Raw genomic sequence first — 15,198 nt, forward strand, 5'->3', positions numbered from 1 at the left:
TGAAGCGTGCATCTTATCAGCGGTTCACAAGCTTGCTGGATAGTCCTTTACAATACTGACCTGTTGACAGGACCGGATTTAGAACTACAGAGGCTATTGGGCAACGAGGGACCGGTGGGTCATCGTATCAACGGAGTTATCACTCCTCCTTAACCACAACAGGTCGGCTCTCACACCACAACACGACTCATTAGGACGGAACACATCTGCATCATGAGACGACAATTATACAGTCTCGCTCTCACTTTCCATTCAAGCTGGGCGCTACATCTAATTGATGCTGCTGCTGCTCTATTGTCCCTCGAACGCTAAAAAATGATGCATTTGTTTTCACTATGAGTTATGTGGAGGCCCTGAGCCCTGTGGTACACCCGGCTCTACATACCCGCTGAGCATGACGTTTAAGACCCACGAACGAACGACAAGTAAGACCTTATGAAAGTCTGACCCTTAAGGGTCAGGTCAAGAGCCAGGTCGTCATACCTTAGTAAGGGTCATGTATCATTGTGTTGCACGGTATGGAGATGTTTGTATCCGTCACCCAGACCTCGACATACCCCTCCTGCTGTCTACCTACGTAAGGCCGTTACCGTAACCCTGCCCGGTCGAGCGAGTGTCAATGCTCACGCCTCCCGTCCCTGTGGCCGTAGGCTGCACCTGTGGCCGGCGGGCTTCCTGCCCACACCATCTCCGCCACCTTAACACATTATACAATCGACGTGGGTCAAGTGGGGTTATCACGTATACATACCCGTGATTAAACCTTATCACTGATGAGGTATTGGTGGGTAAGTAGATATGTGGGTAGGAAGGTAGGTAGGAAGGTAGGTAGGTTGGCCCTGGGACGTAAACAGGTCCATCTAGACAGTCATAAGGACTTGGGAGCCTGCCAGACGACTGGCTCACCATACGACCAGAGAGACATCCGGGATATGGGTAACTGTGAGACAAGGGAGATATTACCCACCACACTGGTAATTACCCGCGGGCAGGGAATCATTTGGTCATCAGCGGTGGAGAACGAACGTAGGCTAAGACTCGTCCCGCTGGTCATGTGGGCGAGAAAAGCAGAACAAGACTGATGTCTGAGTTCGTTATTATAGTCAAGTTCAGCTTTATAACGCCGGTCACGATGTCGGTTGCCAGGATGTCGGTTGCCAGGATGTTGGTTGGTTGCCAGGATGTCTGGGTTATTTCTCTAAAACGTCGTTTCAGTAAACATTTGTTAATCCTCTTCGTCTATTACTGTGGCAGGTGACGTAGCGACTGTGTTGGTGTGTGTGTGTGTGTGTGTGTGTGTGTGTGTGTGTGTGTGTGTGTAGCTCGGTTACAACCTGAGGTAAAGTGTCGCCTTCTCCTGGACACATTTCCCGCCACGCACGTCCTCACAAGTGATGGTTTCTTGCTCCTTACCTCTCGAACACCTCCATACTATCCTTGAACACGACGGTACGATCATCCACGACGGTGCCTCCCTTGAACACGACGGTACGATCATCCACGACGGTGCCTCCCTTGAACACGACGGTACGATCATCCACGACGGTGCCATCCTTGACCACGACAGTACGATCATTCACGACGGTGCCTCCCTTGAACACGACGGTACGATCATCCACGACGGTGCCTCCCTTGAACACGACGGTACGATCATTCACGACGGTGCCTCCCTTGAACACGACGGTACGATCATTCACGACGGTGCCATCCTTGAACACGACGGTACGATCATTCACGACGGTGCCTCCCTTGACCACGACGGTACGATCATTCACGACGGTGCCTCCCTTGAACACGACGGTACGATCATCCACGACGGTGCCTCCCTTGAACACGACGGTACGATCATTCACGACGGTGCCTCCCTTGAACACGACGGTACGATCATTCACGACGGTGCCTCCCTTGACCACGACAGTACGATCTCTGAGCACGACGATGGAGTAACCAATGGACCCCTGGGGAGGTTCCCATGGGGGGCCCCATTCACAAGATTCACTCAGCTGAACCTGTGTGATCACTCATAATGCTTCCGGCTGGGAGGGACCTTACACTCATCACGCCTCCCTCCTCTACATACATACATCTCTCTCTCTCTCTCTCTCTCTCTCTATATATATATATATATATATATATATATATATATATATATATATATATATGTGTGTGTGTGTGTGTGTGTGTATAAATTTCTTTCATACTTGTCCACGTGAGCGAGGTAGCGTCTAGATGAGTGTGCACTAATGAAAAAAGAAATCTCACTTGGCTCTTCCCTCTGTTCCTCCTCTCAAAAAGATACATGAAAGTATAACAAAACGCTGCCTTGGTTCAAGACAACGGAGCCATGGCAAAAACCTTTAGTGATTGAGGATGTATTAGTATTTACGATTGCTTAAGAAGGAAAATGTTCTGTAACTCATGCCATCCACAATCCTGCCCTCGCGTATCGCCTCCCAAGTACTCCTCCACTTCCAGGTGGACAAGGCGTGCAGGCCTGATGTCTACACCTTCCAGACTCCTGCAGGAGTGTGCCTCCCAGCACACTTCGCCTCTGTAAAAAGACCTAGACTTTTCCATCTTCTTGAACACATGCCCTGGTGCAGCCCATCCCATTTATCTCACTTCAAGTGTCTCCAGAGTCTTCGAAACCCTCCTTACCTCTCACGTTTTCAGACACTTACAATCCCATTCATTTCCTTCAGATCCACAGTATGGATTTCGCAGTGTTAGGTCTACCGTTGATCCCTTCTAAGTGAATTGCCTCTAGTCCTCCTCTCTACGGGATTTTGGTAAGACTTTCGTCGTGTTCCTCACATTTCCAAAGTAGTTGACACGGAGTGGAATAGGTCTTCGCTGTTCAAGTTTCCTTACTTTTGAGGTTTCCTCTTTCTGTGTCCTAGTGTACACAGCAGTTTCCTCTCTATACAGTCGTTCCACTGCGGGAGTCGTTCGAAGGGCGACTTCCCTCTCCTGTCCCATCACAACACTTGTTCCTCATGGTTCTGTATCATCGCCTGTTCTCTTTCTCCTCTTGCTAGGTGATCTCTCTCTCTCAACCAAATTTGTTCACTCATACGTCAATGATTCCACTTTTCTTACTTGGACTGGACACGCGTCTAGCTGCTGCTTCCCACAGGTTATGTGTGCAGACCTGCCACTCGAGCATTAGCTCTCATGATGTATCCTTCTTCCATATTCCTCCTGTGGTCATCACCTCCTCCTGTAGCCGTTCAACTTACAAAAGTTGGGTGTACAAACACCTGCCAACCCGGATGACTTTCTGATTTCTTTTTCTTTCACTTTTTGCTCTCTCACGCTGGAAGGCCTTTGACTGGGGCGTGTTCTGCCTGTGGGAGATCCCACTCCAGGTGTAGCAGCTGTAGGAGACATCAGAATGAGGAAGTGATCTTTCGTTTTCATTACGCTTACGTTCTTGTTTCTCACGATTCTCGTTTTTTAAAGAGAACAAATCTTTACTTCGGACCAATGGAATAACCTTCGTTACTCCTCCTGGATAGCTAGTCTGGTCATTTCTTCAATTTTTGGTCAAGTTTTGGTCACCAGAAATGGAAACACGTATATTCAGAGATCTGACCAGGATCTTGTGAAGATCGCCGACGTTTTGTACCGTCGATGGAACAAGCAGTCAGTCTGAATGTACCGCCAATGGTACAACTTTGGTACAACTTTTTGTACCACCATCGGAATATACCGCCAATGGTACAATTATTTTTTCCGTACCACCATCGGTACAGTGTTGAACATAGCCTTTTACCACCGTGTGGGCGTATGACACTATGTACACTGTGTGGTACACTTCTGTCCCTGACTGGAGCCTCCAACGTAAAGGAAAAAAAAAAATGGTTTTCTCTGTTCCTCGGTCCGTGCTGAGCCTGTGCCTCTCATCAGCTCACTGGTCATGGAAGTTGGAATAACCGCAGAATGTATAACGAAGTCATGAGCCAACGACCCACTTTCTGTTATGCTATGTGTGTGAGTGTGTGTCTGTGTGTGTGTGTCATCTCCTATTCATGTATTCAAGTATATAGGGAAGAAGACGTACACTCGTGGGGCCATATACATATATATAAAAATACATACATATATATAAATATATATATATATATATATATATATATATATATATATATATATATATATATATATATATATATATATATATATATATATATGAACCTCTCTCGAGCGTTCTCCATTTACATGAAGCTTAAGATATTCTCTACTTCAACACTTTCCTCTGACTGAAAGAATGTTGATTTCCAGTCAAAATGTTAAATGGGATTATAATCTTTTGATATACTAAAGTAATGACACTGGCTCATATTCACAAGTCCTTTCGTTGACTTGTTCTAACCCTCCTGTATTATGTTATTACTGAAGTACATCTTCATACCTTTTCTGATTCTTGCTAAGTTTCTCGTTGCGTCTTGTAGTTTCTAAGACTGACATATTTAGGCTCACAACTTGTCACATGTTCTCACACACTCAACATGTGTAACCAGGTCCTCCTCTTCTTCCCTCCCTCGTCTACCTCACCTTAGCTTGTGTCTGCCACCCTCTCCCTCTAGCTCAGCTGCCTCCCTCCAGGGACGATACTGTCGGGGAAATTGGCTCTAAGATACACTGTGAATAATAATTCTCGAAAGACCTCATCACTCATGTACTGGGAGGCACTTGTGAGGAGAACCAGTGTACACTTCACCTCCTCCCCAATCCTCCAGCTGTGGTGTCTTGGTGGCATGCTGACCACTGTGTCAACTATAAGTATCTCCCACACATACATCCTTGTAACTACCTATGTGTGCTGTGAGGGGAAGGAGTTTTACACTCGTGGGGCTCCATTCCATGGCCATTTTCTGCTATCGTACAACTTCTTGAGTTGATGTATGCTGTCTGCATACATATACGATATGCTTCCCGGGAGGAGACAGTGGTGAGGTGGCCTCATTTCATCGTGGCCCATCTTCACGTCGCATTCGGCCGGGTGGAACCCCATCGATTCTGTGTATGACCAAGTCCACTTCCTGTTCAGGTGTCTGCCGCCGAGCGCAAACCTGAATACTCGTTTCACTAAATCTAGCATTGTCTGTAAACATAGCCACGTCGTGATCTGAATCCTTTTTTGCATATCAATGACACAGACCAAAATAGCATCGGCCGCAAGACATATCCCCACGGGACACCACCTGAGACTTTCATCTAGTGTGATAAGGTAGGTCTGATGCTGCTGTCGTCTACTTCAGACCAGCCAATTTTCGATCAATCGAGGGAGTCCTGTTATGCTCTCTCTCTCTCTCTCTCTCTCTCTCTCTCTCTCTCTCTCTCTCTCTCTCTCTCTCTCTCTACATCGAACGTGGTAGGCAGCCATTGACCAGGTAGGTATATTACTGGTACTACCTACCCTGGTACAGGGAGGGTCAATACTGGCTGCGCAGTGAGCCATTGCTTCAGTAGCTGTCAAGAGTCACTCCTTTGGCCCCATCCACACGGGGTGAGAGCTAGCTTTCAGTCTACAACCGTATAGTCGTTCCTTCTCATACACAACACTTGGCAATACATAGTTCAGACGACTCGTCCCATCCTGACATATTCTCCGGCGAATCCCTTGAGCAAGCCCTGCCTTTCGCCAAAATCTCATAATATATATATATATATATATATATATATATATATATATATATATATATATATATATATATATATATAATTGAAAAATGTTTGAAATGAGATGCCTATCTGGGAGGTCGGATATTGGTACGTTTGAAGGTATGTCAGTTCCAATAATGTTACAGGGATGTGAGGTATGGACTATAGATGAGGATGTGTGGAGGAGGGTGGATGTGTTGGAAATGATATGTCTGACGACAATATGTGCTGTGAGGGGGTTTGGTCGAATGAGTAATGACAGGGTAAGAGAGATGTGTGATAAAAGCATCCTAGCTACGTCTCTTCGTTGTATATCAACTAATTGTTATATTTCTCTCTTGCGTCTTCCCTGATGATGTGATTGTTACACGAAAGTGCACTAGGGAACTTATCGTGTTTCATTTTCCCCGTGAGCTCTTAGGAATATACTTGATCACGTGCAAAATTGTGATCCTTTCCAATATATATATATATATATATATATATATATATATATATATATATATATATATATATATATATATATATATATATATATATATATACACATACAAACACACACACACACATGAAGGAATACTAAAGAATTCAAACAGCGACAGACCACTGGGTCCTTTCGAGGCTGTTAGTAACAGTGGAAGAGATGTGAAACTCCTGGATCATCGTGGTAAGAGTACAAAGACATACAGAGACTTTAAAGAGAACATCTGTGAAGTTCATCGTATGTATGCTACTACTTTCAGCCACTCTAGTGGACAAATCATTCTAGATATTAACAGTCCTGTTGAAGAAAAAGTACTTCGCCTCATTCATTCATTTTGTATCTATCACAACGAGGGAAATCAGACGAATCTAGCCTTAAATAGCTCGTTAGATCGAGATTACCGATGCCTTTGATAATTTCAAACTTCTGTATTAGATCTTCTCTTAACATTCTCTTTTCTAAGTTAAACAGAATTCAGTACTTTACTCGGCTGATATAGGACTTGTTTCTCAGCTCGGAAACCATCTTGGCAGCTCGCCCCAGTGCTCTCTCCATTCTGTCTACTCAGTATTCAGTATGATAACGTAATAGTGACTTGTAAAGAGTGAGGATTATTTCCCCGGTCATAAATTCGACAGCCTTGCCTATAAACTTGAGAATCTATCACAACCAATAATTTTCCTCACTTTCCATCTTTTGTATTTCAAAATAATTCATACCGTAGTTTGACTTTTTGCTTTTATTTATCGATATCAAAATTCATTTGCCATCTGTAAGTTCAGTCTAACTGTTTGAAAAAGCAAACGTTCAATTTCTTTCGCGAATATATTTCGACATTTTACAATGCTCAACCCATTATCTGCATCATTATATATATACCGGAAACTGAACCAATCCCAAGACGTGATCCCTGTGGCACACCACTTGTTACGTCTAACCATTCTGAGGCATGATCAGTCATCACTACATTTTGTTTACGTCGTCAACCACTTTTCTAACCACCGCAGCACAACCCCATCTATACCGCGTGACTGAACTAAACTTCTTGAAAATCTGGATAGATAAAATCAACTGCTTTACTTTCATCGCACCTGTTGATTATATCATTAAAGATATCAGGCAAATGTGTCAGACACGAGCGATTTCGTGGAAAATCATGACGAGAACCGTTATTCAGTGGTGGTTCTCTGAATGGTTTATAAAACAGTCTCAAATGATGGTTCCTATAAGTCTACCATTTGGAAATGGATTCGGAACTTTATTCAAGTCTTACGTAGTTAATATATAAGCATTACTTTGGTTTTTGCCCCCGAGAGCTGGCTGCTGGTGAGCCCCCACCACGAGCTAGACCACGCAATACTCTGCAAGCTCCTGCTTCGCATGATTCCTGTGTGACCATCGGCAACTCAAGGGAAAGTCGTTTTGTTAACTTTTCTTTCCCTACATCTCGAAACTTTGGCACTCTCTACCATCTCATGTCTTTCCCGATAACTATTACCTCGCGCTTCTTAAAACACAAATTTTTCGCTTCCACCAAAGTTCGTATGCACTTTCCCTTCTTTTCTCTTTCCGTTTCATAAACATTTCTACATTTAAATCATGGCCCGGTACTGATGTGGACTTTCGCCCATGACTGGAGCCTTCAACGAAAACCTTACAGTTAACGTCTTCAAGAGACAGCGATGGCTGGTGGCCTAGTGATCATGGTGGCTGAATTAACCATATGGTAATCTTCCCTGGCACTGGGTCCCGGACGCAACCATGGGATCCAGGGCGGCTGTGAGGACGGCGAGGCATGTCTCTGCAGCTGAGAGGCTCCAGCGAGTTGATCAGACGTATGGGATAAATCTACGTCCAGTTTATGTAAGGTCCGTGTGATCACATTGGTATGATGGGAGGTTCTTCTATACAAGGATTAACTCACCGGTCTCACGGTGATCTGGCGCGGATGTGAAATTCACAGCCATCCGGCTCCCACCAGGCGAGTGACGACCAGCAACAGAAAACGTAACGGATTGGAAAGCGAGTGATGGAGGTAGTCCATGATGGACCCGGGGACAGCAGTTGGTATGACAGAGATGGCTGGAGATGAGAGAAAACAAATAGGCTCCTCTTCCGCGTGATATCAGGTGTTGGACCACACAGCGGAATATTAAACAGGCCGCGCAACATGGATGGTTCTGCTATGCAGCTACGATTCATTATTTTGATCTATCTCGCAGCTACTCACTCCGTATAAAACTACTGTCCCGTTCCTTTCTCTTGTTTTACGTTAGTGATCCCGTACATTTTTCGCGGTATCTCGTAACCTTATTCAAGGCGCGTAGGTGATACACACGAAGATGAGAAGTTAATTTAGTTATCAGTTCTGTTCGCGTGATAGATATAGTTGCCAACTATCGCCGGCAAGCAAGCAAACCACCATTCCCTTCCCACGGAAACCTCTGAATAAGGGTGAACCATATTCTTACTGCCATTCGAAAATGAATATCATAACATTCCACCACTGTCGACTGAAATTGGTAATTTACCATAAAGGGAAGGCAGGCTAAATTACTGAGACGAATAAGAATAGGGATTAAGAGCAGACTACAGATAGGACGGGTGACCTACATGCAGCAGGAGCCATAGCCCTTCAGTGGGCTAGACCTTCTCGCCTCTCTCCTGTGCCCACTGCAGGAGTACTGGTCGTGTGTTGGGGGGAAACAGAGAGACGTTTGCACTAGTGTGTGTGTGTGTGTGTGTGTGTGTGTGTGTGTGTGTGTGTGGTTACTTCTGCGGGGAGGGAAATATGCAGCCGAGAGAGGAGGGAACCCTTCTCATGATATCATAACCCACAGACCAACTTCTTCAGAGTCTCCTGCTGCATCAAGGCTGCGCCACAACCAGTAGCAGGGAAAGGATGGACTCATTTAGAGTAAGAAGTTCTACGATGAGATTGTTCCCCGATGATACAACCTCGCCAAAGGTGACTTGTCACTCGCCGCGTAACCCAAAGCAGGAGGAGTATGGTAACGCATCTATCTATCTATCTATCTATCGATCAGAGAGAGAGTAAGGGAGGGAAGCCAAAGGATGGAAGCTGAGAGATGAGACCCCGATGGCACACCGTGTCAGAAGCTTTCGATAAGTCAAGAGTAACTACAGATGATTACCCAAAAATCTGTCAGGGATGATGACCAGACATGAGTCAGATAAGAAAGAATATCACCAGTGGATCTCGCCTTACGGAAGCCACACTAGTGATGGGAGAGAAGACTGTGATTTTTTTGAAGTGTTTTAGGATATGGGAGGTGAGGTAGGATTCAAAGACTTTGGAAATGGTAGACGTCTAAGCGACAGGACAATAGTTACAGGGGTTAGAACGAGCACACTTCTCAGGGATGGGATGTACCAATGCATGCTTCCAAGAAGAAAGGTAGGGTTTTAAACAGAAACGGAATAGACGAGCAAGCACAAGCGCAAGTTCGGAGGCACACTCTCAGTACAAGGGGAAAGATGCCACCAGGGCCATAAGCCTTACACTTGTGTCCAGAGAAAGAAGACCTATTCGGACAATCCGAAAAGAGATTACGGGAAGATGCATTAGATTAATAAGAGGAGCATCAGGGGGTGAAGGAATGTCAGAGTCATCCAAGGTAAAGTTAGAGAAACAGAAACCAAGGAGAGTTGCTTAGTCCGTGGGAGAGACAGCTGTAGTACCGTCAGAACGGAAAAAGTGAGGGAAAGGTAGAGCGAATGTGTTAGCGATGCTTTTAGCTAAAGACCAGAACGACCTATCAGTGGATGATGAGGAGCGGATATCACACCTTCTTTCAATAAAGGAACGCTTCACCTCACGGATAACGTGCTTGCAATGATTACGGGCAGTGATAAAACCTGAATGGGAACCAGAGGAAGGAGAGTTTTCCCAAGCCCCATATGCCTGATCCCTTGCCTGAATGGCCTCAGAACAGGAACGGTTGAACCATGGACTGGAAGAAGAGGTCGTCTTGGAAGAAGAGGGGATAAATGCTTTCATCCCCTCAAGAACAACCTCTGTTATACGCTTACAGGAAACGGAAGCATCATAACATAAGCAGACGTAGTTTACCAAGGGGGAATCAGAAAAGAATTTTCGAAAGCTAATCCAGTTACCTTTACTGAGGTATCAATATTTACGTTCAGAAGTGGCTGCTGGAGGAGACTGAACCCTGCAGCACACCACTAGTGAAGCCTACCCATCACGAGGAGGCTCGTCTGACGTGTGTCATCTGTTCCCTTCACTAAGATGGCCTATCCATCGAGTCTCTCACTTTATTCCTGCTTGAAGATCCAGCTTCTTCACGAGTACCTAGGTGTGGTACAGTGTTAAATACCCTGAGGCAGTCCACGTATAAACCATCCACTCAGCCTTCTCTTTTATCTCCACATTCCTGTTTCTTTTCTTAAAGAAAGATATGACATTAACTCTCTTCCACTCCCTTTGGCACTTAACCTTCCTCCGTCTACATTTTGAACAATATCTTTAGCACATATATTGCAACGGATGCACAAGGCCCTTTGGCATAATTTCTGTCTACTCTCGATATTTCAGAGCTTTTCCTTATACCTTACCCAGTCTACCTCACTGGTGATGGAGTTACTGTGTTTTCCACTGTGAAAACACTTTTTGAGCTTGTCATTCAACTCCTCTTCTATCTATACATCATCTTCTGTACCACGTGTCTGTACCACATCTTATTCCATGTCCTCCCTCACTGGTCATGTCCTATACCATGTCCTCCCTCACTCGTCATGTCCTATTCCATGTCCTCCCTCACTCGTCATGTCCTATTCCATGTCCTCATTCACTCATCATGTCCTTTTCCACATTCTGCCTCACACATCATGTCTTGCCTCTCATGTAATGCTTTATAGCGTTCTTCCTCACAGGTCATTTTCAACACTTTTTTTTTCTCCAGTCACGGACCAAAGTGCACATCCAGGCCGGGTCTTCAATGAAATATAAGAGGCTAATGAAAGGGATAAAGAGGAGACACGGAAAAGAATGAACAAATTTTGGAGGAAGTTAAAGACTTTCTTTTTGAAAGTGCCAGGTCAGTGTTATTAGAAAAGACATGAGAGGGTAAAATGTTCCAAAGTTTTGTCTCAAACCTCATATCTCGTATCATGGTTTCCCTCACATTTCATGTTTGCCTCGCACGTCTTATCCTAAACCATGTCTTGCCTTACACATCATACCCTAAACCATGTCTTGCATCACACGTCATATCCTAAACATGTCTTGCCTCACACATTATATCCTAAACCATGTCTTGCCTCACACATCACATCCTAAACCATGTCTTGCCTCACACATTATATCCTAAACCATGTCTTGCCTCACAATCACATCCTAAACCATGTCTTGCCTCACACATCACATCTTAAACCATATCTTGCCTCACACGTCATATCCTGAACCATGTCTTGCCTCACACATTATATCCTAAACCATGTCTTGCCTCACATATCACATCCTAAACCATGTCTTACCTCACACACAACACCACACACACGTCCAAATCCGTCTTAGTGGTTCACTCCAGCACATGCTGTCCTCCCTCACCCCCACACACGAGCACACCAGACGGATGGCAACATCCCAGGCAGGTGCGGTAGTAGTGGACATCACGGTCCCTCACCGCTACTCCGTGATGGGCTGACCCGGTTCTTGAAGGCGTCTGCACGACCCCTTCACTCACTAGTGACCCACTGAACCATACCAAGGGGAAAAAAAATCTTTTCAAAGTCCAGTGTCCCATGTGTCATGGATAACCATCGGGTGAAGGACAGAATGACACTGGCACTACCTCAAGGTCCAGGATCATCCTGGAATACAGTTCCAACACGTTTTCTATACCTCGGCATCCTGCCTACGAGTGGCCGTCTTCAGTATACACATTATCACACACCTCACACCAGCACAGGTGATCAGCTATTCTCTCCTTACCCATCATCACAGACTACTAGGTCATCGACCTCACCCTGACGTCCCTCCTCCCATCATTTACCCTCTCAGTCATCATGAACATCCTGCTTGCGGAGCTTGCTTGCACTTACGGTGAAAGTGTCTTCGCAAGCACTGCCTCACCCATCGGTAAAAGAAAAAGCAAAACAAACATACATACTAAAATTCTAAACCCAGGAAGTTTGAGCCATACTGTTCAACATCCATCGTTCTGAAGCCAAACCTTTGCGTTTCTGTAGCTCAAAATCTGTGGCACGTTATACTAAAGTGGGCAGTCGTGTTTCATTCACATGTGTAACGCCCATTAGGAGTCCTCAAGCATACCCAGGTTACGCAACTGCTCTGAGACTAGGGACAAACTGGTCTTACGGGGTCGTCACATCCAGCACACTGGCCACACCATATGACACTTACCTATACACATCGTCGTCGTACACTTTCTCCTCATTAGTAAACCCGAGCACTGCTCACGTCCCTCTCTCTACCTACCTACTTGCCCATCTATCTATCTATCTATCTATCAATCAATCTATATATCATATATATATATATATATATATATATATATATATATATATATATATATATATATATATATATATAGAGAGAGAGAGAGAGAGAGAGAGAGAGAGAGAGAGAGAGAGAGGGGACATGTCAGCGACTGGAACCATAGAAGCGGAGATGAGTCACTGGATGGGTAGGGTGGGGTTGGGGGCTGTTTGAGGGGGGGGGTGAAGATACCGGGACAACTGAAGTATGAGTGGAAAGAGAGATCGCTATCTGGGATGACGAGAGATAGGCATGTTTGAAGATATAGTATTCCAAAAGATGTGCTAATGCGAAGCACAGCCACAAAAAGGAAATGTACGGAGGAGGGCGATTGTGCTGGAAATGAAATGCTTGAGGACAGTACTTGATGTGAGAGAGAGGTGTGGTAATGAAAAGAAAAAAAAAAGAGTGTTTGAGAAAGCTGAGGTGAGTGAGCTAAAATGGTTTGGACTTGTGAAGAGAGTGAGTGAGGAGACGTTGACAAAGAAGATATGTGTCAAATGTAGAGTGGACAAGGAGAAGGGGGCAGACCACATTAGAGATGTAAGTCTGCCTTCAGAAATATTTTCGAGTGCTCGGGGCTTGAACGTGCAGGAGGATGAAGGGCGTGCACAGGACAAAGTATATTGGAACGATGTAGTATACAGGGGGCGACGCGCTCTTAATGGACGGAACCGGAGCATATGAAGCACCCGGGGTAAGCTATGGGAAGGTTTGTGGGGCCTGGTTGTGGATTCGGTGGGGTGGTTTCGGTACATCACACATGGCAGCTAGGTAATGGATGTGACCGAATACGGCCTTTTCTTCATCTGTTACTAACGCTGCTTCGCTAATGTAGGAAACAACGAAGAAGTATGAAAGAAAGAATGATTGTATATATATATACCTGAGGCAGTACGGTAATGAGGTATATCGACAGCGGTACGCTGATCTGTCACTGTACAAGGCGTCACCTATCAACATACCATACACACAGTGATACAACAGTGATACATTTCTTCCTCATAACTTTCACCTGAATTTTCTCTCTCCTATTTTCCTTGATGTATCTCAAGAGCAGCTTGGGATTTAGCCCTCGTTCCAGTGTCTGCCCCATATGGCAGGCGAGTCCCGGAGGTTCATTCATATGTCCCTGACCATCCAGACTTCCCTAATACTGTATATGATCCCATCCCGAGGCCTCGCGATACCTCACCGTCTACCTTTGGCCAATTTGGTCTCACGTCGACTTGAAATCATTATCAGTATTCCCCCTGGTGTAGTCACTAAATATATGAATAAATTGATATAATAAGTATGGGGTTCTTTAGCGCATTGTACAAATTCATACAACCGACCCCTATTCATCCCACCGCGTTTCATCCCTAACTGTCCTAACACTTCGTAGACTTATTCTAACGTGCATGAAGCGATCACAAATACCTGTGTAAAACACCTTTACCGTCAGATGTTCGACCACCTGCTCCCCCATTCTTTCCTGACACCGTCAACCTGTACATGTATAATGTGTCGGCTGATGTGTGTCTGTGTTGTGTGACGGCGCTGAAGGATATACAATAGACTTGAAGACTCCATTTATTGCCCAGTATTTTGTTGTGTTATCGTAGATAAAGTATCTATTTTCACCCATACATGGCTTTATAACGTCTTTTACACATCTTTTACTTCTAACATATTTACAAAGTTCATTAGTTTTTTTCCTCTCATTATTTCAACGTTCTGTTTCTCATGATGTTTTACGATTCGTATTCGGTTCCAATATTCCCTGTTGATGTCATCATAAACATGGCCGTTTGAAGATAATCTAATGCTTTTTTTTTTAACCCTTTAGGAGTTTGTTTTACTACGTGTGAGTTCCTGCGAGCCTCGGGTCAATCAGTCAGTCTATATTTCTTCTCAATTCCATTTCGTCTTTTCTGTTAAGGGATTTCGTTTTTTTTTTTTTATCTAAAGTCTTGGTCAAAGTTTTTGAATTTGTACCGAATCCAGGCAACAAGACCATGGCGTATTTTTTTTTCCACTTATTGAGCTTATTTACATTACCATCATACCCTTGAAGATATGGAATATCACGAAAGCGTCCGGATCTTCATGTTTCATTTTCCTTGTGGCTACGAGAATATTCCTGAATAACTTGCTCTTTTTTGATATATATATATATATATATATATATATATATATATATATATATATATATATATATATATATATATATAGGAAAGGATCACAATTTTGCGCGTGATCAAGATATGTCTATGAGTCCACGGGGAAAATGAAACACGATAAGTTCCTAAGTGCACTTTCGTGTTATAATCATATCATCAGGAGAGACACAAGAGAGAAATATAAGTCAGTTGATATACATCGAAGAGACGAAACTAGGACGCCATTCGGTAAACATGCGATTGTCCAAGACATATATATCAACTGACTTATATTTCTCTCTTGTGTCTCCCCTGATGGTGTGGTTATTACACGAAAGTGCACTTGGGAACTTATAGTGTTT

The sequence above is a fragment of the Panulirus ornatus genome, chromosome 7, assembly GCF_036320965.1.
Source record: "Panulirus ornatus isolate Po-2019 chromosome 7, ASM3632096v1, whole genome shotgun sequence".
Taxonomy (NCBI): Eukaryota; Metazoa; Arthropoda; class Malacostraca; order Decapoda; family Palinuridae; genus Panulirus; species Panulirus ornatus.